Here is a 17,479-nt window from a genome sequence, read left to right as displayed (position 1 = left end):
GCCCGCCGGTGTAACTGCTAAACTGCTTGCTGACTGTACACTGTACTGATTGTAGCGGGTTTACTAACGCGTTAGTTCTAGTAGCTATGTTGACTATGAAGTTACTAGCGTCATTAGCTAATACTGTATGGTGACAACGATGTAGTCTGTTTGTAGCGGTTAGAGGTTATATTATGAAGGTTTGGCGAACGGAAAAGGTGAGAGGAGGAGAAGCACGTAGATGCGAGACGGAATTATACAACGAGCAAAATGTTCATGTTGTTTGTACGTGGCTGCTGTGAAAGTGAACTGTGTTTGCGTGTGATCAGAGGTGTATTCATTCCGATTCTGTTGAAGAACGTTTCTTAAACAGAAGAAAACTAAAGTAAACGGTGATAAACATACCTGAATTTGTCCAATAGAAACTCTCGTTTGCAACTGTTGGACTAATGATTACACCCTAGATCAGCTAGATGCAGGCCAGAGTGTGCAAGGCGGTATTGAATGTGTCAATGTCTGTCACCTTGATTACTCTAATTTCTCTCAACCTGTGCACCTACGTTGTAAACTTTCATTCATAGGGTAGGTTGTAGTAAATTCAAGTGGTAGCCTAAACCTATCGATGTTACATTGAACTGGGTGAATGGAACATGAACGACAGTCATCCAATATGCTGTAATAGAAATAAGGCCATGCTCATTAAAATAAATATCATCCTCCCTCATCTTAAACGTCACCGACCGCCACTGACATCTATCTACCCCAACCCTATTGTACAGTAGGACCCATTTTAGACAGAATATGTGGTATATTACCTGTAAAAATATAAGATAATGTTCATATGTTTCAAAACGTCCCCTTATTTACCACCTTCTTGCAGGTAGACCCCTTTATACATATCATTGGGTAACTGGCAAACTGGGAGGGGTGGAGGGGGGTGTTGTTAAACCATGGGGGCTGGTTGCATTTCAAGTTAGGGAGGTGTTAAACAATGGAAGTGTTAATGAATTTACCTGCAGAGAAGCAGAGAACCATTCACGCAGACCTGATACCTACGTTTTGGTTACGGGGTCTGTGAAAATGCAAGAATCATGACTAGGTCTTTTAGGTGGGTTTTATTTTTCCTTGTTTTGTTTTTTACCCTCTACCACTTTCAGATATACAAAAAAAAAGCAGGCAAAAAGAAGCAGGCCTGGTAAATTAGTGAGATTTCGGCCTGTGTAAAGATCTACATCCCAAATGGTACCCTATTCTACTACTATTTTACTACTTTGACCCAGCGCATATTTTAAGTGAGTTTTTCTTTTTTTTTTTACACAAACCGTTGCAAACAAATGCATTGTACAACAGTTGTACACCTTGAGTCTGTTCGGGACCAGAGATAGAGGGACCAGGGCCTCCTCAAACCCTCCACAAAGGCAGTAGAGCTGCTTCATGTGCAGCCTGAGTGAGTGGCCTCAGTTCAGCTTCTAACAATACATCACTATCACATAGGGGCTTCCAGAGTCTGTGGCTATGCATGTTTGTATCAGAGGTGATGATGGGGATCATGTGGGTCGTTGATAGATATGCATGAAGGAAATTGACTATTGTAGGTATCCTGCAGAGGAGTAGGGAATCAATCATGGCTAACTCAGTGTCAACCACCAACTAGGCCTAGATTCAATCCGATCAGCGGTAGATCTGCATTATAGCACCATGCTTAGCACCATGCTGAACACTTAGCACCATGCTGAACACTTAGCACCATGCTGAACACTTAGCACCATGCTGAACACTTAGCACCATGCTGAACACTTAGCACCATGCTGAACACAGTACCATGCTGAACACTTAGCACCATGCTGAACACTTAGCACCATGCTGAACACTTAGCACCATGCTGAACACTTAGCACTATGCTGAACACTTAGCACTATGCTGAACACTTAGCACCATGCTGAACACTTAGCACCATGCTGAACACTTAGCACTATGCTGAACACTTAGCACCATGCTGAACACTTAGCACCATGCTGAACACTTAGCACCATGCTGAACACTTAGCACCATGCTGAACACTTAGCACTATGCTGAACACTTAGCACCATGCTGAACACTTAGCACCATGCTGAACACTTAGCACTATGCTGAACACTTAGCACCATGCTGAACGCTTAGCACCATGCTGAACACTTAGCACCATGCTGAACACTTAGCACTATGCTGAACACTTAGCACCATGCTGAACACTTAGCACCATGCTGAACACTTAGCACCATGCTGAACACTTAGCACCATGCTGAACGCTTAGCACCATGCTGAACACTTAGCACCATGCTGAACACTTAGCACCATGCTGAACACTTAGCACCATGCTGAACACTTAGCACTATGCTGAACACTTAGCACTATGCTGAACACTTAGCACTATGCTGAACACTTAGCACTATGCTCCACAGCTCAGACAGGTGACATGTCTGGCAGAATTAAACTGCATCAAACATCCGTAAACATTCCTCTCTATCAGAACAACATTCTCAGTGTTCTAACCCTTACATTCCTCTCTATCAGAACAACATTCTCAGTGTTCTAACCCTTACATTCCTCTCTATCAGAACAGCATTCTCAGTGTTCTAACCCTTACATTCCTCTCTATCAGAACAGCATTCTCAGTGTTCTAACCCTTACATTCCTCTCTATCAGAACAACATTCTCAGTGTTCTAACCCTTACATTCCTCTCTATCAGAACAACATTCTCAGTGTTCTAACCCTTACATTCCTCTCTATCAGAACAACATTCTCAGTGTTCTAACCCTTACATTCCTCTCTATCAGAACAACATTCTCAGTGTTCTAACCCTTACATTCCTCTCTATCAGAAAAACATTCTCAGTGTTCTAACCCTTACATTCCTCTCTATCAGAACAGCATTCTCAGTGTTCTAACCCTTACATTCCTCTCTATCAGAACAGCATTCTCAGTGTTCTAACCCTTACATTCCTCTCTATCAGAACAACATTCTCAGTGTTCTAACCCTTACATTCCTCTCTATCAGAACAACATTCTCAGTGTTCTAACCCTTACATTCCTCTCTATCAGAATAACATTCTCAGTGTTCTAACCCTTACATTCCTCTCTATCAGAACAACATTCTCAGTGTTCTAACCCTTACATTCCTCTCTATCAGAACAACATTCTCAGTGTTCTAACCCCTTACATTCCTCTCTATCAGAACAACATTCTCAGTGTTCTAACCCTTACATTCCTCTCTATCAGAACAACATTCTCAGTGTTCTAACCCTTACATTCCTCTCTATCAGAACAACATTCTCAGTGTTCTAACCCTTACATTCCTCTCTATCAGAACAACATTCTCAGTGTTCTAACCCTTACATTCCTCTCTATCAGAACAACATTCTCAGTGTTCTAACCCATACATTCCTCCCTATCAGAACAACATTCTCAGTGTTCTAACCCTTACATTCCTCTCTATCAGAACAACATTCTCAGTGTTCTAACCCTTACATTCCTCCCTATCAGAACAACATTCTCAGTGTTCTAACCCATACATTCCTCTCTATCAGAACAACATTCTCAGTGTTCTAACCCTTACATTCCTCTCTATCAGAACAACATTCTCAGTGTTCTAACCCTTACATTCCTCTCTATCAGAACAACATTCTCAGTGTTCTAACCCTTACATTCCTCTCTATCAGAACAACATTCTCAGTGTTCTAACCCTTACATTCCTCTCTATCAGAACAACATTCTCAGTGTTCTAACCCTTACATTCCTCTCTATCAGAACAACATTCTCAGTGTTCTAACCCTTACATTCCTCTCTATCAGAACAACATTCTCAGTGTTCTAACCCTTACATTCCTCTCTATCAGAACAACATTCTCAGTGTTCTAACCCTTACATTCCTCTCTATCAGAACAACATTCTCAGTGTTCTAACCCATACATTCCTCTCTATCAGAACAACATTCTCAGTGTTCTAACCCATACATTCCTCTCTATCAGAACAACATTCTCAGTGTTCTAACCCTTACATTCCTCTCTATCAGAACAACATTCTCAGTGTTCTAACCCATACATTCCTCCCTATCAGAACAACATTCTCAGTGTTCTAACCCTTACATTCCTCTCTATCAGAACAACATTCTCAGTGTTCTAACCCTTACATTCCTCTCTATCAGAACAACATTCTCAGTGTTCTAACCCATACATTCCTCCCTATCAGAACAACATTCTCAGTGTTCTAACCCTTACATTCCTCTCTATCAGAACAACATTCTCAGTGTTCTAACCCTTACATTCCTCCCTATCAGAACAACATTCTCAGTGTTCTAACCCATACATTCCTCTCTATCAGAACAACATTCTCAGTGTTCTAACCCTTACATTCCTCTCTATCAGAACAACATTCTCAGTGTTCTAACCCTTACATTCCTCTCTATCAGAACAACATTCTCAGTGTTCTAACCCATACATTCCTCCCTATCAGAACAACATTCTCAGTGTTCTAACCCTTACATTCCTCTCTATCAGAACAACATTCTCAGTGTTCTAACCCTTACATTCCTCTCTATCAGAACAACATTCTCAGTGTTCTAACCCCTTACATTCCTCTCTATCAGGACAACATTCTCAGTGTTCTAACCCATACATTCCTCTCTATCAGAACAACATTCTCAGTGTTCTAACCCTTACATTCCTCTCTATCAGAACAACATTCTCAGTGTTCTAACCCTTACATTCCTCTCTATCAGAACAACATTCTCAGTGTTCTAACCCTTACATTCCTCTCTATCAGAACAACATTCTCAGTGTTCTAACCCATACATTCCTCCCTATCAGAACAACATTCTCAGTGTTCTAACCCTTACATTCCTCTCTATCAGAACAACATTCTCAGTGTTCTAACCCTTACATTCCTCTCTATCAGAACAACATTCTCAGTGTTCTAACCCATACATTCCTCTCTATCAGAACAACATTCTCAGTGTTCTAACCCTTACATTCCTCTCTATCAGAACAACATTCTCAGTGTTCTAACCCTTACATTCCTCTCTATCAGAACAACATTCTCAGTGTTCTAACCCATACATTCCTCCCTATCAGAACAGCATTCTCAGTGTTCTAACCCTTACATTCCTCTCTATCAGAACAACATTCTCAGTGTTCTAACCCATACATTCCTCTCTATCAGAACAACATTCTCAGTGTTCTAACCCTTACATTCCTCTCTATCAGGACAACATTCTCAATGTTCTAACCCATACATTCCTCTCTATCAGAACAACATTCTCAGTGTTCTAACCCTTACATTCCTCTCTATCAGAACAACATTCTCAGTGTTCTAACCCTTACATTCCTCTCTATCAGAACAACATTCTCAGTGTTCTAACCCTTACATTCCTCTCTATCAGAACAACATTCTCAGTGTTCTAACCCTTACATTCCTCTCTATCAGAACAGCATTCTCAGTGTTCTAACCCTTACATTCCTCTCTATCAGAACAGCATTCTCAGTGTTCTAACCCTTACATTCCTCTCTATCAGAACAACATTCTCAGTGTTCTAACCCTTACATTCCTCTCTATCAGAACAACATTCTCAGTGTTCTAACCCTTACATTCCTCTCTATCAGAACAACATTCTCAGTGTTCTAACCCTTACATTCCTCCCTATCAGAACAACATTCTCAGTGTTCTAACCCTTACATTCCTCTCTATCAGAACAACATTCTCAGTGTTCTAACCCTTACATTCCTCTCTATCAGAACAACATTCTCAGTGTTCTAACCCTTACATTCCTCTCTATCAGGACAACATTCTCAGTGTTCTAACCCTTACATTCCTCCCTATCAGAACAACATTCTCAGTGTTCTAACCCTTACATTCCTCTCTATCAGAACAACATTCTCAGTGTTCTAACCCTTACATTGCTCTCTATCAGGACAACATTCTCAGTGTTCTAACCCTTACATTCCTCTCTATCAGAACAACATTCTCAGTGTTCTAACCCATACATTCCTCTCTATCAGAACAACATTCTGAGTGTTGTAACATGGATTACATACAACAAAACAACAATAACAGGATTAGCCAACCAGATCAGACACCTTTGAACTAGAACCGTGTGTGGGGGTGTTAGTCTGCATGTTGATTTAAGTTCTTGTTGTGTTGTTATAAGATGTTGTAATGGAAGCCTCTCAATTATTCCTTCATGAGGGCGTATATAAAACACACAAGACATAACCAGCAGAAACCTGAGCTATTCAGCTATTCAGCTATTCAGCTATTCAGCTATTCAGCTATTCAGCAGTTCAACTATTCAGAAGTTCAACTATTCAGCTGTTCAGCTATTAAACTATTCAGAAGTTCAACTATTCAGCTGTTCAGCTATTCAGCTGTTCATCTATTCAGCAGTTCAACTATTCAGCAGTTCAACTATTCAGCAGTTCAACTATTCAGCAGTTCATCTATTCAGCTGTTCAGCTATTCAGCTGTTCAGCTATTCAGCTGTTCATCTATTCAGCAGTTCAACTATTCAGCTGTTCAGCTATTCAGCAGTTCAACTATTCAGCAGTTCAACTATTCAGCAGTTCAACTATTCAGCAGTTCATCTATTCAGCTGTTCAGCTATTCAGCTGTTCAGCTATTCAGCTGTTCATCTATTCAGCAGTTCAACTATTCAGCTGTTCAGCTATTCAGCAGTTCAACTATTCAGCTGTTCAGCTATTCAGCAGTTCAGCTATTCAGCAGTTCATCTATTCAGCAGTTCAACTATTCAGCAGTTCAGCTATTCAGCAGTTCAGCTATAAGTGGGAAAAGTCCGCTCCTAGTTGGTACTGATACGGAAAGCAGGACGTTGTTGGGTGTCTGTCTGTCTGACTGTGTACTGAAGGTGTCTACTGGTAAGATAAGGTACAATAGAGGATGTGTCGTGGCTGTCTAGGTCCGTCAGGCAGCTGCACCCCCCCCCCCTGTCCCACCTGTGTTTACCTGAGAGACCAGCATGCAGCTGGAAAGGTAGTAAAGCCTCTACAACGGGGTCGTGACCGCAATACAACACACCGGAAAGGAACCACAGACTTCTCCTTTCATTGCTTTCACTGGAGTAAGCAATTACATTTCAGTTTTTTTTGGCAATCACCTTGGCAATTTTTTCTGATGTAAGTGTTATATTTTCAAAACTCTTAAGTACAAAACTCAAAACTGATAACACTTATAATGCCCCCTATCCTATGTTCAGAACCTTTGATTCTGCATTCACCCCTGAGGCATTCATGCAAAATCAAAGTTTTCTGTGAAATACCATGAGAACATTTCATTTAGTCACCAATACATCAGATAATGATAGCCATTTAGTCATTTTAACTACTATTTAATCCAACAGCAAAAAATACAAGATGCACATTGAAGTGCTGGGTCGAAAAGGTTGTAGATGGCAGAGGAGTGGACTCCAGTCACATGACTTGGACTTGAGTCTGACTCCAGTCACACATTTGATGACTTGAGACTCGACTTGATAGTAAATAAAATAACTTGAGACTTGACTTGGACTTGGAACCTCGAGACTCGTGACTCGACTTTGACATGAGACTGATGACTTGAAATGACCTGGCCAGGTTTTGTAATGTTTTGTCACTCATTTTGTGGCACAGAGTCTCTGCGGATTACTCTCCACGCAGCCATAAATAAATAAAATAATAATAAATAAATTGGTCATTTAGCAGACGCTCTTATCCAGAGCGACTTACAGGAGCAATTAGGGTTAAGTGCCTTGCTCAAGGGCACATCGACAGGTTTTTCACCTAGTCGGCTCGGGGATTAGAACCAGCGACCTTTCGGTTACTGGCACATTAAGCTTAACCACTTAGCTACCTGCCGCCCCATAGACGGTAGCCGTAGCATCACATTTGCACAAAAAAAAAAAACGTGCAACAGATTGACTAGTGAAACGCACACTCTGCCCTCTGATTGGACCAGCAAACTGTCAATCAACACAGGTCCGGTGAGCTAGCGAACAGATTGCTGATTTGCTGTACAGCTTTAGGACTGGGTGCAGCGCAGACGTCAAATTGTAGGGAAATAGGATTACCATAAATAAATATGCAGCTCCAAAATAAATTGGTGATCAAGAACATGAACTGTTTACTTTCAAGCTCACCAACAACTATTACTTATATAGACCTACTAGTCTTTTGGTATGTCAAAATTGCTTGAGATTGACAATTAACTTATGAAGCTTGCATTTTGAATTTGTTGTCAAAATTAATGATTAAATAATCAAAATGTGTTGTAGACAAAATAATGAAAAGGGTTGTCTGGTAGCCTCAGTAAATAAACAAGGATTTGTAGTTGAACAAGTCATTGTATACATAGGTTTTTTTTTTTTGTTACTTGACATGAGACTTGACTTGGTCTTAAAATGCACGGCTTGGACTTGACTCGAGACTCGACCCGTTCTACTTGGGACTTGACTTGAGACTCGGACCTTGTGACTTGCTTGTGACTCCAATAATAGTGATTTGGTCCCACTGGTAGATGGTAAATATCCCTATTTGACAAAAACTTTACTTGCAATTAAAAAATATATATATTGTATCCAATGGCATGTTGATAAATATGTCAGTCTTACAGTTGTATTATCCTTATACAGTACATATGTAGGACAAATAATCAGAAATAGGGAATTGTAAAGCAGTTGGCTACTGTAAAAACGTAGCACAATATTGTATGCCATTTCTGCCCCATGCAACATTGTACATTTACATTTACATCATTTAGCAGACGCTCTTATCCAGAGCGACTTACAAATTGGTGCATTCAACTTATGATAGCCAGTGGGACAACCACTTTTTTTCTTCTTTTTTTTTATGGGGGGCTGGGGGAGGGGGGGGTACAAGGATTACTTTATACTATTCCAGGTATTCCTTAAAGAGGTGGGGTTTCAAGTGTCTCCAGAAGGTGGTCAGTGACTCCGCCGTCCTGGCGTCGTGGGGGGAGCTTGTTCCACCATTGGGGTGCCAGAGCAGCGAATAGCTTTGACTGGGTTGAGCGGGAACTGTGCTTCCGTAGAGGTAGGGGAGCTAGCAGGCCAGAGGTGGATGAACGTAGTGCCCTCGTTTGGGTGTAGGGTCTGATCAGACCCTGAAGGTATGGAGGTGCCGTTCCCCGGGGTACTTCTCCTCTGCCCGGACATTGTACAAGAGCACCTTTTCTACTTGCCTTGTTGGGGATGACCAAGGAGGCTGTGACGAGTACCGAGTATACGAAGAGGCAGGACGTAGACGCAGGAATTAACAAGGTCAAGGTTTACTTAAATAATGACAAAGAGAATTAACAAAGATAGAGTACACGACACAAAGCTTAACAATCACACACAACATCATCCAGAACAGTCCAGGGCTATATAGGGGTGGTGATGAAATGATGAGGTGCAGGTGCACTGGAGGTGATTAGGGAGCGTTGGGTTTCCATTCCGGTGTTCCGCAATCCCTAGGACGAGGATTGGGCCGGTCAGGGCGGCGACGGTGGAAGTCCCGAATTAGGTTGGGGTCCAGAACGTCCCCAGCCGGAACCCAGCTCCTCTACTCAGGACCATACCCCTCCCAGTCCACCAGGTAATGGAGCCGTGCCCCACGGAACCTGGAGTCCAGCAGGTCCCTCATACGCCGGACTCCCGTCAATGTCCAGGGGCGGAGGAGGTGTACCCCGGGGGACGGCATCCGCCAGAGGACCAGGAACCACCGGCCTGAGGAGACACTGGAAGGGAGTGAGCCCCATGGAGGAGTGAACGAAGGAGTTCTGGGCATATTCTGCCCAGGGAATAAACCTTGCCCACTCATCCTGTCGGTCCTGACAGTGGCAACGAAGAAACCTCCCCAGCTCCTGGTTCATGCGCTCCACCTGCCCATTCGACTGAGTCCTATACCTGGAAGTGAGGCTGGCCATGGCCCCGATCTTCCCAAGGAAAGCCATCCACACTCGGGAGGTGAATTGGGGGCCGCTGTCCAAGACGATGTCCTCCAGAAGTCCATAATGCCGGAAGATCTGTTGGAACAGGACCTCAGCGACCTGGAGAGCAGAAGGAAGACCAGTTAGTGGCAAAAAACGGCATGATTTGGAGAACCGATCTACGACCACCAGGACTGTGGTGAAGCCGTCAGAACGTGGAAGGTCGGTGACAAAGTCTATGGAGAGGTGTGACCAAGGTCGCTGAGGCACTGGGAGAGGAACTAGTTTGCCTGCCGGGGCGTTCCGAGGTGTCTTCGTTTGGGCACATACGGAACAGGTGAGAGACGAGGGCATCCTGGAGAGTGCGTCGGCCTTCACATTCTGGGATCCTGGGCGGTAGGACAGAATGAATTGGAAGCGAGTGAGGAATTGGGCCCACCTGGCTTGACGAGAGTTCATCTGTTTCGCTGCCCGTATGTGCTCCAAATTCCGGTGGTCAGTAAGAATCCAGAATGGATGGACTGCGCCCTCCAGCCAGTGTCTCCATTCCTCCAGAGCGAGGACCACCGCCAACAAGCAGTGAAGCATTTATTTGGGCTGCAATTTCTAAGGCTGATTCCACAAATTAACTTTTAAGAAGGCACACCTGTTAATTGAAATGCATTCCAGGTGACTATCTCATGAAGCTGGTTGAGAGAATGCCAAGAGTGTGCAAAGCTGTCATCAAGGCAAAGGGTGGCTATTTGAAGAATCTCAAATATAAAATATATTTTTATTTGTTTAACACTTTCTGGGTTACTACATGATTCCATATGTGTTATTTCGTAGTTTTGATGTCTTCACTATTATTATACAATGTAAAAAAAAATTGTACAAATAAAGAAAAACCCTTGAATGAGTAGGTGTGTCCAAACTTTTGACTCATAAATCATAACTCAACTCACAGAATACATAGTGAGTGGCCAGTTCCATTGGCAACATGAAGGGAGTAAAACATCCATCTGCAAAACATCCGTCTGCAAAACATCCATCTGCAAAACATCCATCTGCAAAACATCCATCTGCAAAACATCCATCTGCAAAACATCCGTCTGCAAAACATCCATCTTCAAAACATCCATCTGCAAAACATCCGTCTGCAAAACATCCATCTTCAAAACATCCATCTGCAAAACATCCATCTGCAAAACATCCATCTGCAAAACATCCATCTGCAAAACATCCGTCTGCAAAACATCCATCTTCAAAACATCCATCTGCAAAACATCCATCTGCAAAACATCCATCTGCAAAACATCCATCTGCAAAACATCCATCTGCAAAACATCCGTCTGCAAAACATCCATCTGCAAAACATCCATCTGCAAAACATCCGTCTGCAAAACATCCGTCTGCATTTACATACTATAATGATATCAAGTTTTAACATACTGATCAGATTTTAAATACAACAATTATTTTAGCACACTTCACAACAGCTGCTACCAGATTCGTATTATTATTGGCAAATACTGCACAATTTAAACACTTGCCCCCCCCCCATTCCCAAAACACGTGTACATATTGGCCTTTCTGTATTATACTGATACTAAGAATTAACATAAACCACTTAAACAGGTGGCCAAAAATTACTAATTTGAAGATACGCCCCCTCTAAGCCACGCCTCCAATATAGTTTCCCAGTGTGCCTTGCTTTTCGAGTGAATTGTAGAGTCACCACCCATGACTGTGTTTGTTAGTGACAGAGACATGCTTGTTGAATTTGTTCATGCTCAGTCCCGTGGACTTCACCAAGTGACTTTCCTACTGTAGGTGAATGTTATCATAAAAATGTAATTGTTTATGACAATACATTACATACTGTATATCATTACATTTTAGTCATTTAGCTGACGCTCTTATCCAGAGCGACTTACAGTTAGTGATTACATATATATTTTTTTATACTGGCCCCCCGTGGGAATCGAACCCACAACCCTGGCGTTGCAAACGCCATGCTCTATCAACTGAGCTATATCCCTGCCGGCCATTCCCTCCCCTACCCAATTGTGCGCCGCCCATGAGTCTCCCGGTCGCGGCCAGCTGCGACAGAGCCTGGATTCGAACCAGGATCTCTAGTGGCACAGTTAGCACTGCGATGCAGTGCCTTAGACCACTGCGCCACTCAGGAGTACATAAGGCCTTACTTTGATGTCCTAGTTTTACCCTAACACAGTGATGTTAGGAACCTCCTGGTTTGCAGTAGTGATGTTACGTTTGATACCGGGTGTTCCAAGGCATAGCATTCGCTAAGCAGCTAGCATCAAAGCTGTGTGCCGATGCGTGCATCACTTTATCAGAAGTATGTCATCAATGATGTCTGAAGCTTCGTTTGATCACGTGCTTTTTGAAACTGTGTGTTGCAATATGCGAAATGCTGTGGTTCCGGTGCTTTCTTCGTTTCCAAGCTGCTGTCAAACACCGACCTCTACTGGACAAATATAGCTACGATTTTGTACCAGTGGCAGTTGGTGCCGTTTATTTTCTATTACAGCATATTGGATGACTGTCATTCATATTCCATTCACCCAGCTCAATGTTACATCGATAGATTTAGGCTACTACATGATACTTGAATTTTCCCTATATCCATCATGAGGTTGCTACAACATAGCCTATTAATTATTATTTTTTATTTTTTATTTTTATTTTTTGTCATTTAGCAGACGCTCTTATCCAGAGCGACTTACATGAGCAATTAGGGTTAAGTACCTTGCTCAAGGGCACCTAGTCGGCTCGGGGATTAGAACCAGCGACCTTTCGGTTACTGGCACAACGCTCTTAACCACTAAGCTACCTGCCGCCCCAATTAATTAAAGTTTACAACGTAGGTGCACAGGTCGAAAGACAAGTTGGAGTAATCAAAGCGTCAGACAGTGACACATTCAATACCGCCTTGCACACTCTGGCCTGCATCTAGCTGATCTAGGGTGTAATCATTAGCCCAACAGTTGCAAATTAGAGTTTCTATTGGGAAAATTCAGGTATGTTTATCCCTGTTTTGTTCCGTTTGCTTCCGGTTAAGAAACGTCTTTCAACAGAATCGCTGGAATGAATACACCCTTGATCACAGGCAAACACAGTTCACTTTCATAGCAGCCACATACAAACAGCATGATCACTTGCTCGTTGTATAATTCCTTCTCGCATCTACGTCTCTCTTCCTCTCACCTTTTCCCTTCGCTTGTGGACTTCAGTGCATCAGCTGTCTGTGAACAGGTGAAAAAACCTTTACAAGCCAAACCATAACTGCTAATCGCTACACACAGCCTACATCGTTGTCGCCATGTTAGCTAACGTCATAGTCAACATAGCTACTAGAACTAACGCGTTAGTAAACCCGCTACAATCAGTACAGTGTACAGTCAGCAAGCAGTTTAGCAGTTACACCGGCGGGCCCCGGTGGCAATAAATTAATAAAACCAAAAGCTTACCTTGACTTGGAAGAGTTCCAGTGTTGGATAGCCATAGCCAGCTAGCTAACATAGCATCCTTCTCTGTTTTGAGATGGTTGTTTGGGTAGGCTAAACTAGCTAGCTGCATTCACTAGCTAAGTAAGTGAAAGTGAAAAAAATACAACTAAATATCTCCCTCTCTCTCTCTTTGTCTCTGTCTCTCTCTCTCTCTCTGTGTCTCTCTGTCTCTGTCTGTCTCTCTCTCTCTCTCTCTCTCTCTGTCTCTCTCTCTGTCTCTCTCTCTCTCCCTCTCTCTCGCTCCCTCTCTCTCTCTCGCTCCCTCTCTCTCTCTCTCCCTCTCTCTCATTTCTCCTTCATTTTTAAATAAATAATTTTTTTCAAAACTGTTGTCTTTCTCTCTCTTTGAGTCAACTACTCAAAGACCCCTAGACAGAATGAGTCAGGTTACAGACCATATAGCTAGGACTAAGACCCCTAGACAGAATGAGGCTTCTCCCGCCACTTAATGTGGGCCCGAGCCTTGGCTTCTACAAGATGGATGTGACTAACTACAACGATTCTATGTGCTGCATGGGGGAAGCGCACTCACACAGGATAATTCTGCACTCCGACCGGCTGGATGCCCTAACGGATATTTTTTATTTTTTTGTTTAATCATTTAGCAGACGCTCTTATCCAGAGCGATTTACATGAGCAATTAGGGTTAAGTGCCTTGCTCAAGGGCACATCGACAGATTTTTCACCTAGTCAGCTCGGGGATTAGAACCAGCGACCTTTCGGTTACTGGCACAACGCTCTTACCCACTAAGCTACCTGCGTGCTGCGTGAGAGAACAGTGCTACCAGTTACCATTTCTGTGTGTGTGACTTTTTTGTGTCATTGTGAAAATGGAACCGAATGAGGCGTTGGGGAAGCGTCTCCCACACAACCATTTTTCTGTCATGTCAGTTGTTGATGTGGACATTATCGTTAGAACCTTATTTATTCTGTACAGTATGTGTGTGTAATACTATTTCACTGGAAGAATTGTACATCTATTGTGAAAGGATATGGAGTTTGCGTTGTGAACTATTCAGATGAAATGTGTCCATATATATTGGTGTTTTAGTGCCATCCATTAGTGGTAACTGTGGATGCTACATCGGTCTATGGCTGAGTTGAATTGAACAGTGTGTTGTTATGTCGGGTGATATAAAATATGCCGCCATCGGAGGCTACCGCTTGTGTGTCTTGGCTACATTGACATTTATATTTGGGGAAAATTGTTTGTCAATTTCAGTCAATAGCCTATGTCACTCTGGTTGTTGGAGCTATCTCTTTCACTGGCTTCATCAAGGTTTATTTGGGAGTAAATCTGGCTTTGATAATGGCCAGTGCCTAGTCAGCCACCGACCTCACCGCACGACACTGGTCAACATGGGACTATAAACTCAATACAATTCTGAAAAATGATTCAATGCAAGATATTTAAAAGACTAACTAGAAAGTATGAATCCTGTGGATGGATTGGAAGTACCTGGAAGTGTTGGCAGGTATGTTGGCATATATCTGCCAAGTGGTGTCAACTACAAGACAACAAAGAGCAGGGATCTGAGGAGCAGCAAACATCCACAACATGTTTCTACAAGGTCACTTCCTGATGAAGTCTGGTGCGTTTAATATCTGGTGATGAGAGTTTAATATCACTGCTCTGCTCTGGTGATGAGAGTTGAATATCACTGCTCTGCTCTGGTGATGAGAGTTTAATACCTCAGCTTTGCTCTGGTGATGAGAGTTTAATACCTCAGCTTTGCTCTGTTGTATTTGAAGGTAGACTCAGGGAAATGATGTTGCCACGAGCAGCACCGGAGATATTAAAATGAGCGAGATGCAAAACGTATCTCTCACACAGTCACAACACAGTATCTGCACATGTAGTAGCCACGGGACCAAAACAGCAGAGAAGATGAGCCTCGCGCTTCAGCGCTCTTAGTTGTTGTGGAAATTGACCCACTATGCTGTTTACTTTCTACATCATATCGCTAAAGTCTACTTTTTAAAGTAATTCAGCCTGTGTGTTTTGGCCTGGTCCCAGATCTGTTTTGTGTTGTCTTGCCGACTCCTATGGTCATTATCATAGCAGTATAGGAGTTGTCAAGACAACACAAACAGATCTGGGACCAGGCTACATGTGCTGCTCTCGATAAAGAAACAGACGTTCCCTCAGTGTCAACAGGGGCAGAGCAGAGATATTTACTGGCTGCGTCTTCAATGCAAGTCAGACCTGGTATCCTCCTGCTGGACATGTTGCAGGGATGAATAGAGTCTAGGCTACCTGGGATTCATAATCAACATGTGCAGACACAAATGTCTGAATTAAATCTGACTGAATCATATAAAACAGACCATGCAATCTGAATAATATCTGATTGTTATAACACCAAAAGTGATGAAAGGATCAGTAAATTCAAAACTTCATCCAAGTTTTCAAGTCCATCGACACAGGGAATAAACTATCTAGAACCTAAAAGTGTTCTTATGCTGTCCCCATAGGAGAACCCTTTGAATAACCTGTTTTGGTACCAGGTAGAACCCTTTTGGGATTTCATGTAGGACCCTTTCTACAGAGGGTTCTGCATGGAACCCTAAAGGGTTCTACGTGGAACCAAAAAGGGTTCTCCCTAGAACATAAAAGGGTTCTCCTATGGGGACAGCTGAAGAACCCTTTTGGAAACTTTTTTCTAAGACACTAGACGACAAAGAACAGATGTGGACAAAGATAACATTTAACATAGGAAGGAGAAGCACATATTCGGTTACAGCATCACTGGAGGTGTTTGGGGTGGTTCAGCAGCTACAAACTTAATTTGGATTTGGGACTGTAGGGGGAGGGGTGCGCTAAGCTGCGCTTCCCAACTGGAAAAACCCCGTGCAGCGGAGTTCTGCCACTCTGCCACTCAGGATAGCTCAGGGCTACTGGTTCAAGTCCGTGCTGGTTGTTCACGCTTTATCAGTAAGTCTGTCGGGACACGGGTCCATAAATCTAGCCTACTACCACAACAAAAACGAAATAACTCGTGAAAAGTAAAGTCAGGAAGTCTGAAGTTCAATATTCACTATTCAAGTCACTGAGAAATACAAATTTGTAATGTCCTCTATAAAAATGATGCACAAGATCTGCAGTAACCGTGAGTGACGCAGACGCACTGTCCCAGGTCAAATAATGTAAATTATACTAATCATCCACTGCGTAAAACCAAGGTAAACCTACCTGGAAGACGTCTGAAAAATATTCAGGTTAGATTCCAAGTTTTTCTTTCTCAATTTTCCTCAAACTACCTCCGGTTCATTGATATTACAATCCAAATATTCGTGCATGTATGTGGCGCTCGTGTGTCCTCCGACCAGTCGGTCCAGATTCCCAGTTAGCTCTGTATCACCGAGTTGTGTGGGAGCGCGCATTAAACGTGGAGACTGGGACGGGACCAAAATATTCCCCTCACTTCGCCCGTCCCACTCCTAGGTTTCGTCCCAAATGGCACCCTATTCCTTATGCACTATACAGGGAGCCATTTGGGATTCTGTCGGAGCGGAAAAATGCCTTTAAACAGGATTCAAGTGCAATAGTCCAAGCAGAGAATGCTCTGGAGAGAGAGAGGAAGGATGCTGCCTTCTAGTCATGGCAAACACACTGCTACATTACAACAGAAACGTTCTTATTCTGAAAGCATCATTTTTCAGGAGGACATTTCTGAAAGGAGATATGGAAACACTAAGATTGATTAATTGAAATGGAGTAAGTCTGTGTTATCTGAGTTATATAAGCCAGACTTTGTGTGTGTTGGGACTGCTATTTTGATTTGATATTTTCCTCTCCATTTTAAAGGAGGAAATTCGATATTGATGCACTAAAACAATGGATGAATGGAAGTGTCTTTAAAGGACACTTTTCATCAAACACTATTTGATGACTAATGCTGTCTAAGTTATGTGCAGTAGACCTACAGTAGACCTACAGTAGACCTACAGTAGACCTAAACTACAGTAGACCTGACCTACAGTAGACCTGACCTACAGTAGACCTGCAGTAGACCTACAGTAGACCTCCAGTAGACC

The 17,479-nt window shown here is 42.7% G+C and overlaps 1 protein-coding gene across 6 annotated transcripts in view; it reads right to left on the bottom strand.

Moving 5' to 3' along the window:
- Window positions 1-16,853, bottom strand: part of vit (vitrin) — an 84,736-nt gene extending 67,883 nt beyond the window's left edge. For all 6 annotated transcript variants that reach the window (XM_045223703.1, XM_045223743.1, XM_045223770.1 and 3 more), the window contains exon 1: window positions 16,635-16,853. The gene's annotated coding sequence lies outside the window, so the exon portion shown is untranslated. The remainder of the gene's footprint in view (window positions 1-16,634) is intronic.
- Between the last annotated feature and the right edge of the window lie 626 nt (window positions 16,854-17,479).

This window comes from Coregonus clupeaformis, chromosome 1, assembly GCF_020615455.1.
Source record: "Coregonus clupeaformis isolate EN_2021a chromosome 1, ASM2061545v1, whole genome shotgun sequence".
Classification (NCBI taxonomy): Eukaryota; Metazoa; Chordata; class Actinopteri; order Salmoniformes; family Salmonidae; genus Coregonus; species Coregonus clupeaformis.
The sequence above is the reverse complement of the archived record's forward strand: the minus strand, read 5'-3'. Positions and strand labels throughout refer to the sequence as shown.